The 22,407-nt window shown below is 53.5% G+C and overlaps 1 protein-coding gene and 1 long non-coding RNA gene across 3 annotated transcripts in view; one reads left to right on the top strand and one right to left on the bottom strand.

The window, feature by feature from the left end:
- Positions 1–571: 571 nt before the first annotated feature.
- On the bottom strand, positions 572–14,767 carry LOC123590833. The gene is made up of 2 exons (XR_006709001.1): positions 14,581–14,767; positions 572–934 (listed from the first exon to the last, which is right to left on the bottom strand). It is a non-coding gene; the product is annotated as an uncharacterized LOC123590833 (long non-coding RNA).
- Positions 14,768–15,111: 344 nt separating this feature from the next.
- The window catches only part of LOC123592180 (casein kinase I), a 35,260-nt gene continuing 27,964 nt past the window's right edge, over positions 15,112–22,407 (top strand). Inside the window, exon 1 of one of the 2 annotated variants that reach the window (XM_045467192.1) lies at positions 15,112–15,207. The gene's annotated coding sequence lies outside the window, so the exon portion shown is untranslated. The remainder of the gene's footprint in view (positions 15,208–22,407) is intronic. The other variant, XM_045467200.1, reaches the window with a different exon arrangement.

Below are 22,407 nucleotides of genomic sequence, written 5' to 3'. Positions count from 1 at the left end.
GGGCAGGCGTGTTTGGGAGTCTAGCAGAGGGGATGGAGGGCAGGACTGGGAACGCACTTTCAGCTGGGAGGTGCGGAAGGCTTCTGAGGGAGGTGATGTGTGTGTGCCAGGCCCTGGGGACCCGGGAGAACGTGCAGATGGGACGCGAGAATAGTGTATCTGGCGGGAGGACGGGGGTGGGGGGTGGGGTGGGGGGGGGTGGGAGTGAGGAGGAGGGGCTTATACAGGTCCGGGGATGGGGGCAGGGCTGGGGGATGAGGTGGGAGGGGAGAAGCTTTCCTTAGGCCCAGGCAGAAAGGAGCGTGAGGGCTAACGGAGGCTTCCTGGGGAACCAGAGAAATCATGCAAATATATGCAAAAGACCCTGCACGTGAGCCCGGCTGGTGGCTGGTGGGAAGAGGCCCCAGCTGGTGATTTTGTTCCCGAAGTGTGGTCCAGGGCCACCTGTGACAGAATCACCTGGGGAACGCATCCTGGTCCCCTGCCACCCCCAGACCTACCGCTTCCATCCCCCCGGGGGGGGGGGGGCTGCAGCCCAGGAGCCCACGTGTCTAAGGAGCTCCCCAGGTGATTATTTACTTTCGCATTCATTTATTGAGCAAGCACATGGTCATGCATTATAATTATAGCCTCTCGGAATATATGCGCCTCGTAATGCATGATGTAAACATTCAAACAGAAAAGTGAGTCTCCTCATTCTCCGCCCCCGTGCCCCAGAGGCAAGCACCAGGACTGTTCCCCTGTGTCCTTCTGGAGGCTACTCTTCACACTCCCATTTGATCCCCTCCCTGAGCCCCCATTTCCTCATCTGTATCGGATGGCCGTGGCTCCCGGATCTCAGGGCAGCAATGCTGTGGGGTCAGGAGTCTCGCGCAATGGAGCAGATCAGACTCTTCAATACGCGCTGGTTTCCTTCCCGAAGAAAAGGCTGTATCTGGAGCAGAGGCGATGAGAACAGGGAGATTTTTTCAACATAAGCTGGCCAGGCTTGGGGCCAATGGGTGTGAGTTCAGGGTGGGAAGGGGGGCTTGTTATCTCTCCCTGCTCTCAGGCAGAGATCTCTCTCCGCTGGGGTTTTGGGTGCTCTGGGGCCTGGGAGGGCAGCTGTGACCCCCGGCAAAGACCCACCCACTCCCCTTTGGCATTCAGGGCCCCCCAAGGTGGGAGGGGAGCCCAGTAACATCTCCACGTTCACTCTGGGTCTCTCTGAATCAGCCTTCACTTTCTTTTTCTTTTCTTTTCTTTTTTTTTTTTTTTAACGTTTATTTTTGAGAGAGAGTGAGAGACAGAGCACCAGGGGGAGAGGAGCAGAGAGAGAGACACACACACACACACACACACACACACACAGAATTCGAAGCAGGCTCCAGGCTCTGAACTGTCAGCACAGAGCCCAACGCGGGGCTTGAACCCACAAACCGTGAGATCATGACCTGAGCCGAAGTCGGACGCTTCACCGACCGAGCCACCCGGGTGCCCCTAAGCAAATTTATTTTAAGAGGAAACTCTCTTGGGGTGCCTGGGTGGCTCAGCAAAGCCTCGCTACTTTAGTCCAGCACATAATCCAGCCGGCGCCTGCACCTCTCCAAGGCGGGGCGCTCACCAACCCTCAGGGCCACCTGTTCGAGTGACACGACGCCCCAGAAGCATTCCTGGTTTCCCTACTCTAAGTGACCCCGTTCAAGGCACTTCTAGGGGTCGCAGGCTCAGGCCCGAAGGTTTCGGACAGTCAGGGCTCGTCTTCTCTCAGTGAGCTGCCCCGCGTCCGCGGGAAGGTTGGCACCGAGGAGTGCCCCAGCCCCCCCCCTCCGCGTGACCCCGACCGGGAGGCACCGCGGCATCCCGGATGCAGCACCCGAAGCGGCCACACGGGGGCAGCAGGCGAGCGCCCTCCACGCCGCCCGCCGCCTGAGTTCTAGACCAGGGCCTTTGCCTGGACTCTTCAGAGAGCAAAAGCCTCAGGGAGAGGACTTGGGCCTGGGTCTGGCTGTTACTACCTGCTCTGGGCAGGTCACCTCATCCGGGGAGCCTCAGTTTCCCCATCTATCAAATGGACTAGGCTGCCTACAGGGGGCTTTTTTTGACCCTGGCAATCCCTGAGTGAACGTTAGTAACAAACGGAGAGGGGCTCTGTGCCTTGGTGTCCGGGCTCAGACGGTGGGGTCCTGCCTCCAACTGACAGAAGCCTCTTATCCCCAGGTGGAGAAAAGCTGGGAGACGGAGGGAAGTCCCTTGAGGTCACACCTGACCCGAAGCCCAGCCCGGGGCCTGTGGGAATCCCCAGGTACAGATGAGGAACCCGAGCCCCCAAAGGGGAAGCGATGTGCCTGTGCTCTCACACTGAGGACAGGGCAGAGGTGTGCCTCTGTCTCTGACCAGTGCTCCCTGGACCTTTAAGGGACGTTTAAGTCCATTCTGCACACAGAGGGACGAGGGAGAGGCTCCAGAGGCCCCGTGGGAGGTCCTGGACTCAGGGGACAGCCCCCCTTCACAACCTCTGCAGTGTCGGCCCTGCTGCCCAGCACCTGCCTCCCACCTGGTCCCCTTCCAGCTGCCTCCTCATGGCCAGCCTAACACAAGCCCCTTCCATCCCCCGCAAGAGGGAGGACAAAGCTGGGGGCGCCTTTCGAAGCCCCTAGGCATGGCCCCTCTCACGCGCACAGCACAGCAGCTACAGGAGGCAAACGAAGATACTAAGGCTCAGAGTAGCTCAGAGGCAGGCCAGGACTTGAACCTCCCTGTCTGCAGGCCTGTCTACACCATCCAGCTGTCATACCTCAGGGCAGGAAAGAAAAGGCAGAGGGGATATTTGCCGAGCCCCTAACCACGAGCCTGGCCCTGCCCTGGAGTGCTTGCCTTACTGGGTGCTCCGGTCCCTGTGGGACACAACACCAGCACCTGTCCCACTTACAGACGAGGATGGGGCCATGGCCACTACGAGTGAGCAGGCTGGAACCATATGACCCGGGTCAGCCTGGCTGACACCTGGCACTGAGCCTAGGGTCTGCCCCGTCTCCTGGGCAGGGCCCAGCGGGCTGCTTCCCCATGTGGCCTCAGATGGGGCACAGTAGGGGAACAGGTTTCTAGAGTGGCCTGGGTGAGTCAGAACACCTCCCCGTGCCTCAGTTTCCCCAGGCCTACCCACTCACAATGCAAAAAAGTACCGAAGAGAGCCTCCCAGCTGACCCGGGTAGCGTGTTCCAGACAGTGCCAGGGTTGGGGGAGAGCATCAAGGGCCAACCCTCCAGTACCCCCCCAGGTTATGGGGCGGGGGGAGGGAAGGCCACAGAGGGGACAGCCAGGGCCACCAGCATCAAGGACCATGGGGAGGGGCGCAGAGGATGAGAGGCTGGTGGCATGGTGGCGACAGCTGCAGTCCTCCCCCGCCACCCTGCCCTCAGACCCAGGCAGTGCCCAGCCTTGGCAGAGGTGGTAAAAGATGTGATCCTGGTCTGCAGGGACCGCCCTGGTCAGAGAAATGTGTCAGCGGGAAGGCTAGAGATTCCTCCCCCTCTTCATCATCACCGCCATCATCATCATCATCATGGACTTCCAAGAAGTTCAAAGAATTTCCTCCCCTGGCCCCAGTTCAAGGCCACACTATGGAAGCAGGAGTGCTGGGTGAGAAGCCCTCTGGAGGGCTCCACCCGCTGCGGTGGGTGGAGCAGGGGGGATCCTGAAGCTCATTGTGTGATTCTCTGCTGGGAGCCAGGGAGACTTCTCAGAGGGAGTGGCTTGTCCCCCGAGCTTTTTTTTTTTTTTTTTTTTTTAACGTTTATTTATTTTTGAGACAGAGAGAGACAGAGCATGAACAGGGGAGGAGCAGAGAGAGAGGGAGACACAGAATCTGAAACAGGCTCCAGGCTCTGAGCTGTCAGCACAGAGCCCACGCGGGGCTCGAACTCACGGACCGTGAGATCATGACCTGAGCGAGCCACCCAGGCGCCCCCCGCCCCCCGGAGCTTTTTTTAATGTTTATTTATTTTCAGGACCGGGGGGGGGGGGGGGGGGTGGAGATAGAGAATCAGAATGGGGGAGGGGCAGAGAGAGAGGGAGACACAGAATCGGAAGCAGGCTCCGGGCTCCGAGCCGTCGGCCCAGAGCCCGATGCGGGGCTCGAACCCACGAAGCACGGGATCATGACCTGGGCTGCAGTCAGACGCGCAACCGACTGAGCCACACCCAGGCGGCCCCTCTGGGCTTTTAGAAACAGGTCGTATGGTTGTACTCACATGTGGTACCCAGAGGAGTCAAATTTGTACCCAGGGGCCACCACCCTCTGGCTGGGGGGACGGGTTAGTGTTCGGTGGGCACGGAGTTTCAGTACGGGCAGATGGTGGTGGTGACAGGGGCACGGCAGAGTGAATGAATGTATTTAGTGCCACTCAAAAATGGCTAAAATAGGGGCGCCTGGGTGTCTCAGTCGGTTAAGCATCCGACTTCCGCTCAGGTCATGATCTCACGGTCCGTGGGTTTGAGCCCTGAATCCGGCACTGTGCTGACAGCTCGGAGCCTGGAGCCTGCTTCGGATTCTGGGTCTCCCTCTCTCTCTGCCCCTACCCTGCTTGCACTCTCTCTCTCTCTCTCTTTCTCAAAAATGAATAAACATTCAAAAAAAATTTTTAAATGGCTAAAATGACAACTTCACTTTTAAAAAATTTTTTTGATGTTTATTTTTGAGAGAGACAGAGGTGAATAGGGGAGGGGCGGAGAGAGAGGGAGACACTGAATCTAAAACAGGCTCCAAGCTCTGAGCTGTCCGCACAGAGCCCGACGCAAGGCTCGAACTCCCGACCCGTGAGATCATGGCCTGAGCAGAAGTCAGACACTCAACCGACTGAGCCACCCAGGCACCCCAAATTGTTTTCATTTAAAAAAAAAATAAACAAACTGCAGGAAATCAGGCAGGCAGAGCAGAGCAGTTTTGAGCAACTTCTCAAAGTTGTAGAAGAGGAGGGAGAGTGTGTCCCCAAGAGGCAAGGAGACTGAATTGGAAGCACAGAGTGCAAAAGGGGAAGGAAATGGGGCGCTGACGGGGGACAGGCAGGCAGGGCACGGCTAGCACACTCACGACTCCCTTGTCACTGTCATGCAATGTCCCAACACCTCCCAACCCATCCGAGACCCCGACCATCCCAACACAGAGTCACGCTGGGCAAGACACTCCATGCTCCCAAGAGCACGGTCATGGTAACTCAGGGAGTCTTAGAGTCCTCCTGCCCCTACCCCAGCTGTCACGCACACCCTTGGCCTCTGGGAAAACCCTCGGTCATGTCCTCTGCTAAAAACCTTCTGGGACCCCCCATAGTCTGCAAGATATGACCCAGAGGCTTTGTTCTGGCATTTAAGGCTCCTGGCCCCTGGCCGCAGCTGACCTCTCCCGCCACCCCGTGAGGGCCAATGGGCCCCACCACGCGCAGGACCCTATGCTCGCCCTGTGGGCATCCACAACCACCTCGAGGAGCAGCAGCCTCACGGGAGCCCACGTCCTGCCGTTCCTTCCCTCCCTCCTTTGACTCTGGCCTTCCCGCCTCTAGGAATGGCCCCTCCCACCCTCCAAGGCCGACCTTGCCCCCACTTCTGGGTGCCTCCTTCGTCTTCCCCCAAGGCCCTGCGACCTTCCACTGGGCAGAGCCGGCTCCCCACAAACTCCAGGCTCTTCCTGGTGCCAGCGCCCAGTAGGGGCTCCGGCACAATCTGCCGAGAGGTTTGTTTAAAGCGGGCTCCCTGTCCACCCTCTTAACTCAGTGGGAGCAAGTGGGGCTGGCAGAGACTTAAGAGTCTGGAACCCTGGGTTCCTGCCCTGTCCAGATTTGCTGTGTGACCTCAGGCAAGTGTCTCCCTTCTCTGGGCTTTGGTTACAACCTTCTAGGAAACGTAGCCTCCCAAGTAGTCAGTGCCAGGGAACACGTTTGGTCACAGAGTAGTAGAGGTGGGGCCGAGGGCGTCATCAGAGCCATGATCTGAGGGTGGGGCTCAGATGGTGAGACAGCCAAAGTCACCACCGCCACAGGGGGGTTTTCTGGGTGCTCACCCCCACCCCCCAACCCAGAGCTATGCTCGGCACTTAGCTGAGGCTGCCCTGCCCTGCCGGAATGTCAGGGAGGGGCCAGAGCTTTGTCCCTACCACCAACACCACCTTCATCGTCATCATGCCCAACTCCATCATCATCAAGAAGTTCAAAGAATTTCCTTCTCTTCAGGGCATCTCTGGCCAGAGATGAGCCAGCTCTCTGTATACATAGAGGGCTGGACAAGAAGACCTTCCTAGGCCGCTGGAATTGGGGCTGAAGGGAAGCGCCTGTGTCCCTGTCCTCCTCAGGCATGCGAGCGAAGGAGGGGACCCCGCTTTACTGACCAGGTGCTGGGCTTTCTCTCCATAAGCTTCCAGGAAGGATTCTCTGCCCATCTTACGGACGGGAAAACTGAGGCTCGGAGAGGTCAAGCTTGCACAGTTGTGAGTGCACGAGGTGGGGCTTAAACCCAAGCCCTCTTGCCTTCTGTTCGCTCACCGCGATGCTGCTGGGAATGTAGAAAAAGCGAGAAAACCTGCCTCTGAGAGCTGCTCCTTCCACATCCCCGAGCGTCCATTCCCCCTGCCCGTGACCCGGTGTGCTGGGAGGCCGGGGCAGTGCGGCAAAGAGCCAGGCTCTGGGGCCTCCCTGCCCGGGTTCACATCTAGCTCTGCCTCTTACCCGCCCGGTGAACTTGAGCCCCAGCCCCCAGGCTGGCCTCAGGGCTAAGCGGGTCAGTGTGTGGAGAACGATTAGTACAGAGCCAGGTACACAGCGGGCCCTTGAGACGCATCAGCTGGCAGAATTCTCTTTTTCCAGCCGGGCAAACACCTCCTCGTCCTTCAGTATCTTCCTGACCACCCTCCGGGGCCCAGCCCAGAGCTAGCCCCTGCACGCCCTCAGATCTGCTGCTGGTTGAATAGGTGACTCCACGTCAGTTTCCTCCTCCCACTACTGCTGGCCATCTCCTCACCTCCCAGGACTTTGTGGAATCTTCCCTGACCTCCTGCTGCCCCATCTCACAACTCCCTGAACCTAGATTCTCCCCAGTCCGCATCCCTCTACCCTTCAAGCACAGGGTGAGGCTCCTCCTATAATCTCTCCACCACCCTGCACACCTCCTGGCCTCAGTCCTGCTCTCCAGGAGCCTGGAGTCCTGACCTGCCCCGCCCACCGGCTCTGTGATGTTGGGCAAGACTCTGCCCCTCTCTGAGCCCCGGGGGGACGTCAGCTGTACGAGGGGGAAGAGAACCCACACCTCAGTGGATGGCTCTGGGTATTAAAGAGAGAGGGTGGGGAACTCTTCGTAAACTGTAGAGGCCGGTGCACTTTGGAGATCTGTATTAGGGGGTGCTAGATGCTAGATTAGGGGGGTGCTGGGATATCATTCCACCATGGGTTAGTTAGAAACCCACCCCCCCTCAGAAGAACTAAGCTGAATGTCCCAGCTGAGTGGGAGGGAGGCTTGTGTCCCGTGGCCTGGGACCCAGAAGGCCTGGGGTGAATTCATTCCGCCCCTGGCCTGAGTCCTTGCTCTGGGCCAAGACATGTGCCAAGCATTGGGACCAGGTGAAGCCACAGTCTGCGTCCCACAAGAGCAGAGAGCCTTATAGGTCAACAGTTCTGGAAACCCTTCCCTACCAGCCAGTGTGAACCGGGAAGCCGGGGCAGGGAGGCATGACTGCTGTGGAGGGCAGAGTGTGGGGGATCCTAGAGGACTTCCCAGAGGAAGTGGCCCCAGGACCAGACTTGGCAGGAAGCCCCTGCTACACAGAGTGAACCTGACTGGTAGGAGCCTCCAATGCCCCTGGCACTCCTTGGTAAACTCTAGAAAAGCTTCAGAAGGAGGCAAATTAAGTCTTGAAAGAAACTGCCATGATTCAATCGGAAAATAATTTCGTTAATTTAGTTAAAGAACCACTTAAGTTGAGTCAAGCCCCTGGTAAACCTAGCCCAGAATCATTCCAGTCCTATGACTGCTCATTCAATCAGCTTATCCTTTTTTTTTTTTTTTTTTTTTTTTTTTTTAAATAAAGTATCATTCAGGCAAACAATAGTACACTTCGGTCAAATAACCAGAAAGTTCAGGATGAAGCATGGCCGGCACCAGTTGAATGAGAAATCCGTCACGCCTGCTGGCCAGCTGGGGCTGGCACTGTGTGGTGACAGGGCCGATAGGAAGGTCATGAGCCATGAATGTGAGCTAGACGTTGGCTCCCCACCGCACCCCAGCCTTGTAAGCTCAGGGTGTCATTCTCCGGCTCTGAGTCTCAGTGGCCATATCTGAAAAATGGGGAGGCTGCCATGAGGATTAAATCAGGAGACCAAGAAGGATGCCCTACCAGAGGACAACCCTTCTCTCCTGCCCTCCTCCACCCTGGGCCGCCTATGAGAGGCACTTACAGACTGGACACCCACAGAGCCGCTCTCTGTAAGACGGACCCTTAAACTTTGAATTGCATATAATTTTTTGGAATGGAAAATCTTTGCACGTGGATCAAAGTCTGAAAGTTACCAAAAGGGGTACGGTAAAAGTTTCCGTCCCGGGCCTTGCCCCCAGCCCCCCACTTCCTCTCCTGGAGGAGACGGCCACTCAACAGCTTCTGACACGGCCGGCCAGAGATGCACGCGTATGATAGAAACAGAAGAAACTGATGTGCGTTCTTTCTTCTCCCTGCCTTTTTCCATAAAGAGACACCGACGCAGCACAATACTTTGTGTAGCCCTTTCCCCATTTGTAAACAAAGAGCTTCCTCGTTTATGTGACTTCCTTATGGTCCCTTGGATTAATGTTCTATGATTTACTTTCTCAGCCCTTTTACTGATGGACAAAAGGTCCATCAGACACACACACACACACACACACACACACACACACACACAGACTCTGCTATGAATAACGCTTTCGATAGGCCATTTCCCTCCTCCGTGATTATACCTGTAAGATAAATACCTAGATTTGGAATTCCGAGGGCAAAGGAAATGTGCAGTTGTCAATTTGGTAGATGTTACCCTCCTTAGGGGCTGTTCTCATTTACTCTCCCACAGATGAAGGTGCCAGTTCCCCCCGAGACTTGCCGTCAGTGTGTTCCCAAAATGTTGTAACTTTCCTCACCTGCCGGCTGAGTGTGGAATCTCTGTGTAAATTTTAATTTGCGTTTTTCCTATTTTGAATGAGGCAGCAGTCTTGACCTGGGTTTCGGAGACCTTTGTATTTCCTTTTCTGCAAATAGTCTGTTTGTATTCTTATTTTCTTATTGATTTCTAGGTGTTCTTTGTATATGAAGGACAGCATGATTTGCGCACTTTTTTCCCCTTGTGGAGGACTGGACTAGGTGATCTTTCTCCTTTCTAGGGCAAGAGCTAATGACCCCCAGGTCTATCTCCATCCGTTTTTCTTAGGCATTTGAGGGTAGGGACCATACCTGGGTGCAACATCCAGGCCTCACGGTGCGCTGAACGCTAATCTCCAGACTCCTATCCCAGTGTTGTCTGTACTCCTCACTCTGTAATAAGCCTGCATATTCTAAGTATGTGATGGGCCAAACCACACCCTCTCTTCCTCCTTCCCAAAGACACACATTTGTGAGAGTATGACCATGGTGAGGAATGGAGTCTTCGACCACAGCCCAAGTCACACCTCAGGCCTTATTCGTACGGTGGGCTCATTCCACTGCCTTTAGTCCCCGTGGCAAACTCCTACACATACTTGAAGGCCCAGATCCAGTGACGCTTCCTCTGGGAAGACTTCCATGACTCCCATATCTTTTTCTCTTATGGTTCTATACACCTTGTTTGTGTCTATATTTAGCAGAGCAAGAACTGTGTTTTCTCCCCTTATCTGTCGTCTCAAATCTCCTGACATGGATTACCAAGTGACTCATCAAAGACAGGCAGGTTTCTTCACCATTTTGGGCCTTAGTTTTCCTCATTTGAAAAGGGAGATCAGCGGCACCTGGCTCAGTTGGTTAAGCACCTGACTTGGGCTCAGGTCATGATCTCATGGTTCGTGAGTTGAGCCTGCATTAGGCGCTTCGAAGCCTGCTTGGGATTCTCTCTCTCCTCTCTCTCTCCCCCTCCCCCTGCTTGCTTGTGCGCTTTCTGTCTCTCTCTCTCAAAAATAAATAAAGTTGGGGCGCCTGGGTGGCGCAGTCGGTTAAGCGTCCGACTTCAGCCAGGTCACGATCTCGCGGTCCGTGAGTTCGAGCCCCGCGTCGGGCTCTGGGCTGATGGCTCAGAGCCTGGAGCCTGTTTCCGATTCTGTGTCTCCCTCTCTCTCTGCCCCTCCCCCGTTCATGCTCTGTCTCTCTCTGTCCCAAAAATAAATAAACGTTGAAAAAATAAATAAATAAATAAATAAATGTTAAAAAAAAAAAAGAGCAGACTTAGGCTGTGATTATCAATGGATGTTAAAATCACTGGGTCAGATGTGGATGGGTAACTTTATAAGAGACAACGAGGCTAACAACACCTAAAGCCGCCGATCAACGTTACCATCCCTAGAAAGTAGAAGAAAGAGCCTGACAGCAGAGCTCTTATGCACCAGGAAGAAGATGACGTCATCTGTGGAATATTCTTGATAAAATAATTGTATCCAAATCCAATCAAGCCTCCAGCCTCTAGAGTCCACATTTCAATGACCGGTTTCTAGGAAATATGGGGGATAGTGGAACACGTTGAAAGACACCACAGGGATGCAATCAAGCAACTCCAGACTGGGAAACTCAGTCTGGAATATTATTCAGCCACGAAGAGGAAGGATGTACAGACAACATGCTATGTGGTTGAAACTTGACAACATGATGCTAAGGGAAGCCAGACACAAAAGGTCTCATATTGTATGATCTCATTTATAGGAACTATTTCCCACAGGCAAAAGACAAAAGTAGATCAGTGGTCCCCGGGGACTAGGGGAGGGCAGAAATGGGGAGTGACTACCAGTGGGTAAGGGGGTTTCTCTTTGGGGTGATAAAAATGTTAGAGAATTAGGTGGTGGTCATGGCTGCAAACCATGTGACTCTACAAAAAGCCACCAAATTGTACGCTTTAAAATGGTTCATTTTGGGGCGCCTGGGTGGCTCAGTTGGTTAAGCATCCAACTTTAGCTCCGGTCATGATCTCACGGTTCGTGGGTTCGAGCCCCGCGTCGGGCTCTGTGCCGACAGCTCGGAGCCTGGAGCCTGCTTCGGATTCTGCGTCTCCCTCTCTCTCTGCCCCTCCCCCACTCACGTTCTGTCTCTCTCTGTCTCAAAAATAAATAAAAACATTGGGGCGCCTGGGTGGCGCAGTCGGTTAAGCGTCCGACTTCAGCCAGGTCACAATCTCGCGGTCCGTGAGTTCGAGCCCCGCGTCAGGCTCTGGGCTGATGGCTCAGAGCCTGGAGCCTGTTTCCGATTCTGTGTCTCCCTCTCTCTCTGCCCCTCCCCCGTTCATGCTCTGTCTCTCTCTGTCCCAAAAATAAATAAACTTTGAAAAAAAAAAAACATTAAAAAAATTTTAAAAAAAATTAAAATGGTTCATTTTATGGTATGTAAATTATAGTGCAATGAAAGAGAGAGAGAAAGAGGAATGTAAGAGATATATCAACCAGATATAATAGGTAGTAGGCCTTCGGTGGCTCGTGATTCAAACAAACCAACTGGAAAAAGACTTTTTTCTTAAAGTGTTTCGTATTTATTGTGGGGGAGGGGAGGGGAGGGGGGGGGAGGGGCAGAGAGAGGAAATCCCAAGCGGGCTCCACGTGGTCAGTACGGAGCCCAACAGGACACGGGGCTCAAACTCATGGACCATGAGGTTATGACCTGAGCCAAGATCAAGAATCGGGCACTTAACCAACTGAGCCGCCCAGGCGCCCCAGGAAAAAGACGTTTTGGAGGCAAATTAGGGAATTTGAACAGGGACTGCCTCTTAAATAATTTGATGAAAAAAACGGTGTTACTGTTGCTAGGTGTAAGGATGGTATTGTGTGTGTGTGTTGTTGTTTTACAAACTCTTCATCTGTTAGAGGTAATTACTGAAGTATTTATAGGTGAAATAATACATCTGGAATTCCCTTTAACAAAATGTAGGTGAGGGATGGATGAAACCAGAATGGAAAATATTGATGTTTGTTGAAAACGAGTGCTGGGTGCGTGGGTTTGTTACACTATATTCCCTCTACTGTTCAGTATTATTTAAAATATCTAGGGGTTGGGGCGCCTGGGTGGCGCAGTCGGTTAAGCGTCCGACTTCAGCCAGGTCACGATCTCACGGTCCGTGAGTTCGAGCCCCGCATCAGGCTCTGGGCTGATGGCTCAGAGCCTGGAGCCTGTTTCTGATTCTGTGTCTCCCTCTCTCTCTGCCCCTCCCCCGTTCATGCTCTGTCTCTCTCTGTCCCAAAAATAAATAAACGTTGAAAAAAAAAATTAAAAAAAAAAAAAATAAAATAAAATATCTAGGGGCGCCTGGCTGGCAGTGAGGCATGAGACTCTTGATCTCAGGGTCATGAGTTCGAGCCCCATATTGGATGCAGAGATTACTTAAAAATAAATAAATAAACAAACTTTAAAGAAATAAAATAAAATACCTATAATAAAAGGTAAAGCAATAGAGGGGTCGGCTTTTGCTTTCTTCTTTATGTTTTATGGGTCTCTCCAATTTTCTGTAATAACTATATATTGCCTTTATAATCAGAAAAATATATTAAGGCTACAACTAATCAACGAGGCTGAGTTAGCTGACCTCTCAACTTTGGAGCTTGGTCTCTGGAAAGCTCTATCTTCCCTGGGTCCCACCAGTGTGAGTCAGCCTCAAAGTCTCCCAGGCAGGAGGGAAGGACCCACCCCCAGGGAGGAAGGAGGGCATGCTGAGACTCTATGGTTCCCTCTCACAGTGTTTCTCCTCTTTTTTTTTTTTTTTTTAATTTTTTTTTCAACGTTTATTTATTTTTGGGACAGAGAGAGACAGAGCATGAATGGGGGAGGGGCAGAGAGAGAGGGAGACACAGAATCCGAAACAGGCTCCAGGCTCTGAGCCGTCAGCCCAGAGCCCGACGCGGGGCTCGAACTCACGGACCGCGAGATCGTGACCTGGCTGAAGTCGGACGCTTAACCGACTGCGCCACCCAGGCGCCCCTGTTTCTCCTCTTAAAGCCCAAGGATGGACAAGCCCTCTCCGTGGCTCCCTCTAGCCCAAGTGAAGCTAGTAGCCCTTTTAGCCTGGTGGCTAATCAGGAGGGTGCTTAAAAGTGCCCCTTGGCCTTGAAAGAGAGAAAGCATTTCTGACCTTGAGAAACAACCTCTCAGACCTTGGTTTCCTCATCTTGTATCATGAGGAAAATAGTAATTCCTATTATTCAGCGCTATTGCAAGGATTACGTGAAAGGGGCTTATCCTAGATTCTAGTAAGAGCTCAATTAATGAGAACGTTTTATGAAATAAAGGAGCTTTGGGGAACCTGGGTGGCTCCGTTGGTTAAGCGTCCGACTTTGGCTCAGGTCATTAGCGCACGGTTTGTGGGCTCGAGCCCCGCATCGGGCTCTGCGCTGACAGCTTAGAGCCTGGAGCCTGCTTCGGATTCTGTGTCTCCCTCTCTCTGCTCCTCTCCTGCTCATACTCTGTCTCTGTCTCAAAAATAAATAATAAACGCTAAAATAAAGGAGCTTTATAAAAGTGATATAAGCCCATTAGAAGAAAATGCAGGAAAATAGAAGGATGAAAAAGAAGCCTCATAGTGCCCCCACCCAGAGAGAACCACAGCGAGAATTTCTTTCCAGGCTCTTTCCTGTGCGTGAGACTGTGTTCTGCTTTTAAGCGCAACTGTAAGCCTGCTGTCAACACATTTACATCCTGCTTTTCTTCTTGTAATAGTATAACACATTTCCTCATATTATTATAAGCTGTTTGTAAACATCCCTTTTAATGGCTGTGTAATAGTCCACTGTGTGTTTGTGCTGGTCACCCCTGCCCTGGGGTTTTGGACACCTACGCTTACCTCCAATTTTCACCATTATAAAGAACACCACAATAAATAAATAAAGCAAGCAAGCAAGCTATAGGAACACCTCAATGAACATGTATTCTGAATGACTTCCTTAGGTAGATTTTCAGAAACAGAATTGCTCAGGGTGCCTGGGTGGCTCAGGTCGTGATCTCACGGTTGGTGGGTTCAAATCCCCCACGACGGGCAGCTCACAGCCTGGAGCTTGCTTTAGATTCTGTGTCTCCCCCTCTCTGCCCCTCCCCCACTCTCTCTTTCTCTCTCTCAAAAGATAGTACACATTTAAAAAAAATTTTTTTTAATGTGAAAAGAAAAAAGAAAAGAAAAGAAATGGGATTGCTGGGTCCAAAGGTGAGCACATTTTTAAAGCTCTGGATAGGCGAGGCTGGATCGCCTTTTCAAAGAAGCGGTGCCCTTTCTTTTCGCCACAGCCGGCAGGTTGGCGTTTCCAATACAGAACTTTGCCAAATATAAGCAATCTCGCATGATATAAAGTAGATGAAAATAGTTTTCTGACCACAGGTGTCAGATGCCCGATTACCTTTTTCCTAACCCCCAAGGGCTGGAACCACATTTCTTGGTTACTCACCATACACCCCCCATTCTGGTTTCCTTGGCGGAAAGGGTCGGAGGAAGGGTCCTGGGGAAGCACCCAGAGGGGGGTACAAAGAGAAGAAAACACTCGGGGGGGGGGGGGGGCGGGCAGAGACTCCCTCTGTCCCTCGGACGTCACGCCTTACTTCCAGTGATTTGAACCTGGAACCTGCGGACCTAACAGTCCCTGTAAACCCGGGGTGGTGGTGGAGGGGTGGGGGTTGGGGGGGGGCAGTAGGGATCCCCGCTCTTTCCAGGCTTCTCAAAGGGACCCTCGCTTTGGAAAAGTAGTACCTCCCCTTTCAGCCCGCCCACCCCCGGGGGAGCACTCGGAGGCTCCCTTTGGTCGGTGCGGCTGGTGGCTGGGGGCTCCGCCCACGTGGGGCGTGCGGGGCGGGAGGAGTGTCCCCGGCAGCTCACCCCGCAAGCACGACAATCACCACCGCCTGGGGCCGGGAAGCCGGGGCGGGGCCGGGAAGCCGGGGGCGGGGCTGGGAGGCTGGCGTCACGGCCCCGCCCCCGGCCGGCTCCCTCCTTCCTGCGAGGCGCCGCCGCCGAGTCCTCACCTGGAGGGACAGGTGTGCTCATCTCGCGTCTCGGGAGGCCGGCCAGCGAGTGTCAGGTGAGCGTTAGCAGGAGCCCCGGCTGGGGGCTGGGAGGAGGGTCCGGGGCGGGGGGGTCCTCACCGGACGCAGAGGAGAGCCTGGTCAAAGCAGGCTGGTCAGAGAGACTGAGCTGTGCGTGGGTCTGGGGAGGCGCCGGTTGCCCCCAAACTCCTGCGATGCCTCTTGGCTAGAGTCACGTTGTACTGAAAATGTAGGCTTTGGAGGGATTGGAAGGAGAGGAAGTTGAAGTGGAAAACAGCAGGTTTCCAAGTATTTCAGCCACAAAGCTATCATTTTTTTGGACCTGGTATCTTTTCTTCATTTGAAAAGTAATGCGCATGGATTGACTGTTGGGCAAATGGAGCAAAGTAGGAAAGAAATCAGCCGTGGTCCTAACACACGCACGAAACGACTGTGGATGTTGCGGTGTGTTTTCTTCCAGCGTCCTGTTGGTGTGCACGATCGTGTTGACTATCATTTTATCATACTGTATTTACAATTTTTGTGTCTGGCTTTTCTCCTCTTTACATTGTGTCATGAGCATTTTCTCGTGTTGTTATTAGTCATCTGTGTGTGTGTAATCATTATTTTTAATGGCTGCATAATGTTACATTTGAGGGAGGGGCCGTGGCTGGGTGCTCCTCTGAACCCTTGCAGGAAGGATTTGAGGGGGAGACGGGGAAGTGTCAGAGGAAAACACGGGCTCTGGCTCAGGCCAACCTCCACCTCCAACACTGGGATCTCGAGAATGATCTTTGCATCAGTTTCCACATCGGGGAACTGGATCCATAAAGCTACTTCCCCAGAATGTTGTAAGGATTAAGTGAGCTAATTTATGTAGAAAGCCTCCCACATCATCCCCATGGTTCTGGAAGAAAAAGGGTCCACATGTTTGTGAGTTTGGAGGAGGGATTTGGGCCAGCCAGAGCTGCTGAGGGAGTAGACGAAGAGCTGAGGACAGGCTCCCCAGAATGGAGATGTGTCTGGGTCTGGGGCCGATGGGCTCATATCTGCTGTGTGGGGGCCAGGCACAGACAGGACCCTAAGGCAGGGCTGTGACCTCCAGGCTCCTAGAAGGGTTCAACCCCTTGGGATAAGCTTCCGGAAGGGCTTTGAAGTGAGAGGACTGGAAGAAAAGTAGGAGGGGAGGGTGAAGGTGGAGCTTAGGAATCAACCCCTCGTACAGATAAAGAAACTGAAGTTCAGAGAACAGGGGATCTGTTCAGGATGCACACAGGAAGCAGTAACAGAGTAGGTGTAGACCCAGGGCTCCTAACCCCCCCCTCCCCCCCCCCCCCCCCCCCCCCCGCCCCAGGGATCTCTGCAACAGAGACTACGGGATGCTGGGGGAAGGAGGAGGTCAGGGTTGAGTCATCACTGCACTTGGACTAGGCTAAGGTATGCCTAGAGAAAACAGAAGTCTGTTCTTTGGCCTCCGTTTCCTCATCTGTGAAATGGGATAATAACTCCCCCCCACCCCCCACCCCCCCTAGTACCCACTGCCAAGCTTGTCCATTGACGGGTAGCCAGGGCCTCCTTCCATTTTTAGGGCCTGTTCGATCTCTGGTCATATACCCCCACCATGACCCCCTCATCTTCATGGCCCCCTGGCCATCTTCAGAGAGGGATCTGGGTACCTGTCAGCTGAATCTGGTGAGTACCTGTGGCCACATCTTGGTTAGGATGAGAAATTCCATACCTCATCTGTTTCTAGGCCCGAGAGATTTTGCTCTGTGTTTCTAATTTGGCCTTCCTGGAATGTCCCCCTACAGCATGCGACTGCATGGTGGGAGTTTCCCAAGTGCTAAAAAAATCTTGTAGTGAGGGTCCCTGACCCTCTGAAGCCACCTCTTTCTGCCCAGCCTGTCACTCTAGGACAGTAATAAGGCTGTCAGCCTTCCCTAGCAATTTTAGCAGTCTCCGTCTTAACCCTGGTCACACTGATTTCTAATGACTTCTTCTGGGTTCTGGGTCTCCTACAGTAGATGCACTTCCCTAGGGCACAGCCCATCCCAAGGCCCAGGCCAGGCCCAGCTCTGTTCCCTGTGACTGCATTAGTAATAACTGTAGCTGTCACTCAGGTGCCAGACTCCGGGCTGCAGGCTTTATGCATCAACTTTATGCATCAACTCTCGTAATCCAATGGACCTTCCATGTCTTTCTTTTCTTTCTTTTTTTTTTTTTTAAAGTTTATTTATTTTTGAGAGACCGACGGAGCAAGTGGGGGAGGGGCAGAGAGAGAGGGAGACACAGAATCCGAAGCAGAATCCAGGCTCCGAGCCATCAGCACGGAGCCCAAGGCGGGCCGAGCTCAAGAACTGTGAGATCATGACCTGAGCCGAAGTCAGCCGCTTAACCGACTGAACCACTCAGGTGCCCCTCATGTGCGCATTGTAAAACATACATGAAAATAGAATATTTGGAAAGCTAAGATTGGAAACTTAAATAAGAACACAAATTCTGATCTTTCTACCCCAGTAGATTGCCTAGGGAACTTCCTGGGCACTGGCATCTACTTTGGAGACAGCTCCGTTAGTGGTCACCAGAATCCCCTGGATGCTTTTCAGCGTAGGTGAGCAGACTCACGGTGTCCTGAAGAGGAAGGGGACCCATTCATCGGGGCCTCAGATCCATGCAGGTTCCTGTTGGCGTGCCCCGTGGGAAACGAAGGCTGAGTGGGGTACAATCCCTAAGGCAGGGTGAGGCCCCGGGGTGGGTCCGAAGGGTAAATTGGAGTCCTTCCTAACCTTTGTGAATATTAAATCACGTTCTGGGGGCGCCTGGGTGGCTCAGTCGGTTGAGTGTCCGACTTCGGCTCAGGTCATGATCTCACAATCTGTGGGTTCGAGCCCTGCATCGGGCTCCGTGCTGACAGCCCAGAGCCTGGAGCCTGTTTTGGATTCTGTGTCTCCCTCTCTCTCTGACCCTCCCTCGTTCATGCTCTGTCTCTCTCTGTCTCAAAATAAATAAACGTTAATTAAAAAAAATTTTTTTAAATCACGTTCTGGTACATTCTCTCAGTCTCAGGTTTCTATCTGTCAAACAGGTGGGGTGATCTCCCGCTCATAGGCTGGCTGTAGAATTAAGCACGAGCCAATGAAAAGTGCCTATTGTGGTGCCTCATGGTCCAGCAAATTCGAGTTCTCTCACTCTGTCCCCCTTCTTCCTTTCTGTGTGCAGAACTCCAAGCTGTTCTGAGCAAAACCAGTGGATAAATCCCATCTTTAGCTGCTTGCGATTAAAGACCCTTCGTGCCTCCATCTCCCTCGTCAGCCTTCTCCCCCCAGGGAGGGGGATCCTGGGTGCCATTTGACTGGTCTCCCTACGGTGGGCCCCCCCAGCTTCAAATGTCTGAGATTCCTACCGTAGTGTTGGGTTGGCTCGGGCTGTTCCTCTCCACCCTCCAAATCTCCCCACCTTCGAGCCCCTCCTCCTTCTCCCTTCCCCAGGGGCAACTCCCCAATTTCTCCAGGGAAGGGGCTTGGTGGGCAATCTGGTTAGAAGAGGCCTCAGGGACTTATCTGGATGCTCATCCATGTAGCACTTCGCATAAAGTTAGAAACTCCCCCGTTGTGCATTTCACAGGATGCCCTCCCCGGGTGCAGGGTGAGAGGGGCGGCCGGCCACCCCGTGGTGCCACTCCCCCCCACTGACCCCAGGCCACGTGGACGTGACCTGTGGCGCTCACTATTTAGCAGGGCCTCTCCGGGATCCTTCATCCATCTTTTTTCCTGTGTATACCCAGCTGCCCCAGGATTGTCAATTGGAGGCGAGCAGGACTCGGTGTGGATCTCTCAGGCCCCGTGAGGAGTAGGCATCAGGAAATGTTTGTGGACAGACGTGTGACATGGTGAGATGATGAGTCGCCCCAGCTATGCTGAGTCGAGAAGTGTTGCTGTGGGAATTGGGATCATTAGCCGTGGCAATCATCGTAATTCCCGTGGCCCAGTTAATGAGTGGTTGTGCGTCCCAGAGATGGGATTCCTTGGATTCCCAGAGGATGGAAGGAGCGCGTTTTGGAAAGAACTGGCCGCAGTGTGAACGGGGAGGTCGTGTTGAGCCGAGGGGCAGCGAGGCGACAGGCCGAGTTGAAGGAAGGATATAGACAGAGGCGGGAGAGCGGGGGTGGGGAGAGGTGAAGCCGGCGGCCCTTTGGTGATGCTGGGGTGCCTGTGCCTATAGCGACCGGCGTTCCCAGCTCCTCTGGGAGTTGATTCCCCCAACAAAGACCAGTAGCACAGGGAACACTGAGAGAGGCTTTGCCCCGGCGGAGGGGGGGCGGGAACAAGAGCCCACCCCAAGAAGGGGTGGACGGGGTGGGGAGGAACCACAGGATAAGTAAGGCCTGTCCCTAAGGGAAGGCTGTCGGGCATCGGCTGGCCCAGGGATGGAAAGTGCCAGGCCCTCGCCTCCACTCCTACAACCACACACCCGCAGCAGAATTTGCTCATTGTACAAGTATTTACGGGGCACCCATTACCAATTGGACACCCACAGGAGCATATAAGAGGATTTCTCTCTCCTGGAGCTTATGTGTAAGGGCATTCAAAATCAACAAGTTAATGTTTTCAGCCTGTGGTAAGTGCCATAAAGAAAATAAGATGGGGGGGCGCCTGGGTGGCGCAGTCGGTTAGGCGTCCGACTTCAGCCAGGTCACGATCTCGCGGTCCGTGAGTTCGAGCCCCGCGTCGGGCTCTGGGCTGATGGCTCAGAGCCTGGAGCCTGTTTCTGATTCTGTGTCTCCCTCTCTCTCTGCCCCTCCCCCGTTCATGCTCTGTCTCTCTCTGTCCCAAAAATGAATAAACGTTGAAAAAAAAAAAAAAATTAAAAAAAAAAAAAAAAAAAAAAAGAAAATAAGATGGGGACGCCTGGGTGGCTCAGGCGGTTGAGAGTACGACTTGGGCTCAGGTCATGATCTCGCAGTTAATGAGTTCGAGGCCCGCGTCGGGCTCCGAGCGTCAGCTCGGAGCCCTGAAGCCCACTTCGGATTCTGTGTCTCCCTCTCTCCCCGCCCTCCCCCGCTCACACTCTGTGTCTGTCTCTCAAAATAAATAAATAAATAAACATAAAAAATTAATAAACAAACAAAAAAAAAAAAAAAAGAAAAGAAAAGAAAGCAGGATGATCCAGTAGGAAGAGGCAGAGGGGAAGGAGGCCTGCTTAAGATTGTGTGTTCGGGGCACCTGGCTGGCTCACCCGGTAGAGCATGTGAGTCTTGATCTCGGGTTGTGAGTTCAAGCCCCTTGTTGGGTGTGGAACCTACTAAAAGACTGTGTAGGGGCGCCTGGGTGGCGCAGTCAGTTAAGCGTCCGACTTCAGCCAGGTCACAATCTCGCGGTCCGGGAGTTCGAGCCCCGCGTCAGGCTCTGGGCTGATGGCTCAGAGCCTGGAGCCTGTTTCCGATTCTGTGTCTCCCTCTCTCTCTGCCCCTCCCCCGTTCATGCTCTGTCTCTCTCTGTCCCAAAAATAAATAAACATTGAAAAAAAAAAATTAAAAAAAAAAAAAAAAAAAAAAGACTGTGTAGTCAAAGAAGGCCTCTCCGAGGAGGTTACTTTTGAGTTGTGACTTGAACACCAGTCATTGCGTTCAAGCCATTGAAGATCTGGGGGGAGATAATTCTAGGCAGGAGGAATGGCAAATGCAAAGGCCCTGAGGCCTTTGAAATGCAAGAAGAAATGAAAAAAGATAGTTTGAGATGAGGTCCGAGAGGCAGGCTGGGGGCCAGATCATAGCAGGCCTGGGAAAGAACATGAATCGCACGCTAAGGACAGAAACTACTGGTGTATTTTCGGTAGCCGAGGGGTGTGATCTCCCAGGTAACAGACCACTGTAGTAGCCGAGTGAAGGATGTAGACAGTGAGAGGTGACTGGGTTCAGAGTACAGTTGGGAGGTGTTGCTGATGGGATGTGTGCGATGTTTTAAATATGGGAGTGGTGGGGGGAGAAAACCCTTTCCCTCTGAGCCCACATGTGTGTGACCTCGGGATCTCAACAGAGTGCCCCAGATGTGGAATGTGTAGGCCTTCCCCCTCCAGTCCAGCCCTTAGTTTATAGATGGGGAGACTGAAGAAAGGGCCTTAGAGCTCTCCTTGTCCAGCCCCTCAGAGAGGGGCTGCGAATTCTCCAAATTCCTGCTGAAATCCGGTGGCTGAGCTGGGACTCAAATGTGGGCTTCCTGGCCCCTCTACCGTACCCGGCTGCCTCACCACTGAAGCTGGAGGAGGAGGAGGAGGGAGGAACCACTGCCGGAGAAAGACCAGGCATGGCGATGTGGTGAGATCACCAGGAGAAGCATCTAGAGCCAGTGGAGTCTGGAGAGGCCCGGGCCAAGTCCCTTGCAGCTGCCCTGAGAGCAGTCAGAGGTGGGTGGAACATCATGGAAGAGTCTGGGGGCAAGCTGCCAAGGCCTCACTGGGCGAGAAGAATGCAACAGGGCAGCATTTTCAGGCTGGCAAGCTGGAGGAGGACCCCTTGGAGCCTGTGGTGGGTCATTGACCCTCGGGGGTCTTGGGAGAGGCACGAGTAGCAGCTAAGAAGAGGAAGACTCAGAAAACGCCCTGTAGGGGCATCCGAGAGCCAAGGCCATAGGTGAAGACGCAGGGTGGGCAAGGCCAGTGGCTCTCCTGGGCCCCCCTGCATGTGCATACCTCCGCCCACCTCCACTCAAGGGGACGGGGAGGGCAAGGGAAGAAGAAGCCGGAGGTGATGCAGCCTGTGTGCTAGAAGTCCGAGTCAGGTGGTCTGGATATCCCTCCCTGCCCACTCCTCACAACATTTTCAACATCTTCCTCTCCCTCAGGGCCTCTTCTGGGCTAACTTGCCTGTGCATCATCATCTGTATTATCCCCATTTTACAAACGAGACTCAGAGGTTAAGGAACTTTCCTAGGGTCACACGGTTCAAAAGGAGCGAAGGCAGCATTCGAGGCCAGCTTCTTAACCCAGTGGGCTTCCGTCTTGGGCTACCTTTGTGACTTTGAGTGAGGCTCCCTGGGGCTCATTTTCCGCCTGAAGAATGATCGAGCTGGAATCAAGGAGCCCCCTCGGGCTCCTGTGGCTCTTGGTGGGGCCCAGAATTGCTTTTCTAGGAGAGGGGCTCAAGAGTCTGATGGAGGGGCCGGGGACTCGTCTCTGCCCTGTGTTCTCCACCAGCTTGGGAGAAGTGGTTAGGGGCACAGATTCTGTTGGTCTACTTCCTCTGCTGAGGATGGACGTGT

Source organism: Leopardus geoffroyi, chromosome B4, assembly GCF_018350155.1.
Source record: "Leopardus geoffroyi isolate Oge1 chromosome B4, O.geoffroyi_Oge1_pat1.0, whole genome shotgun sequence".
Lineage (NCBI taxonomy): Eukaryota > Metazoa > Chordata > Mammalia > Carnivora > Felidae > Leopardus > Leopardus geoffroyi.
The sequence above is the reverse complement of the archived record's forward strand: the minus strand, read 5'-3'. Positions and strand labels throughout refer to the sequence as shown.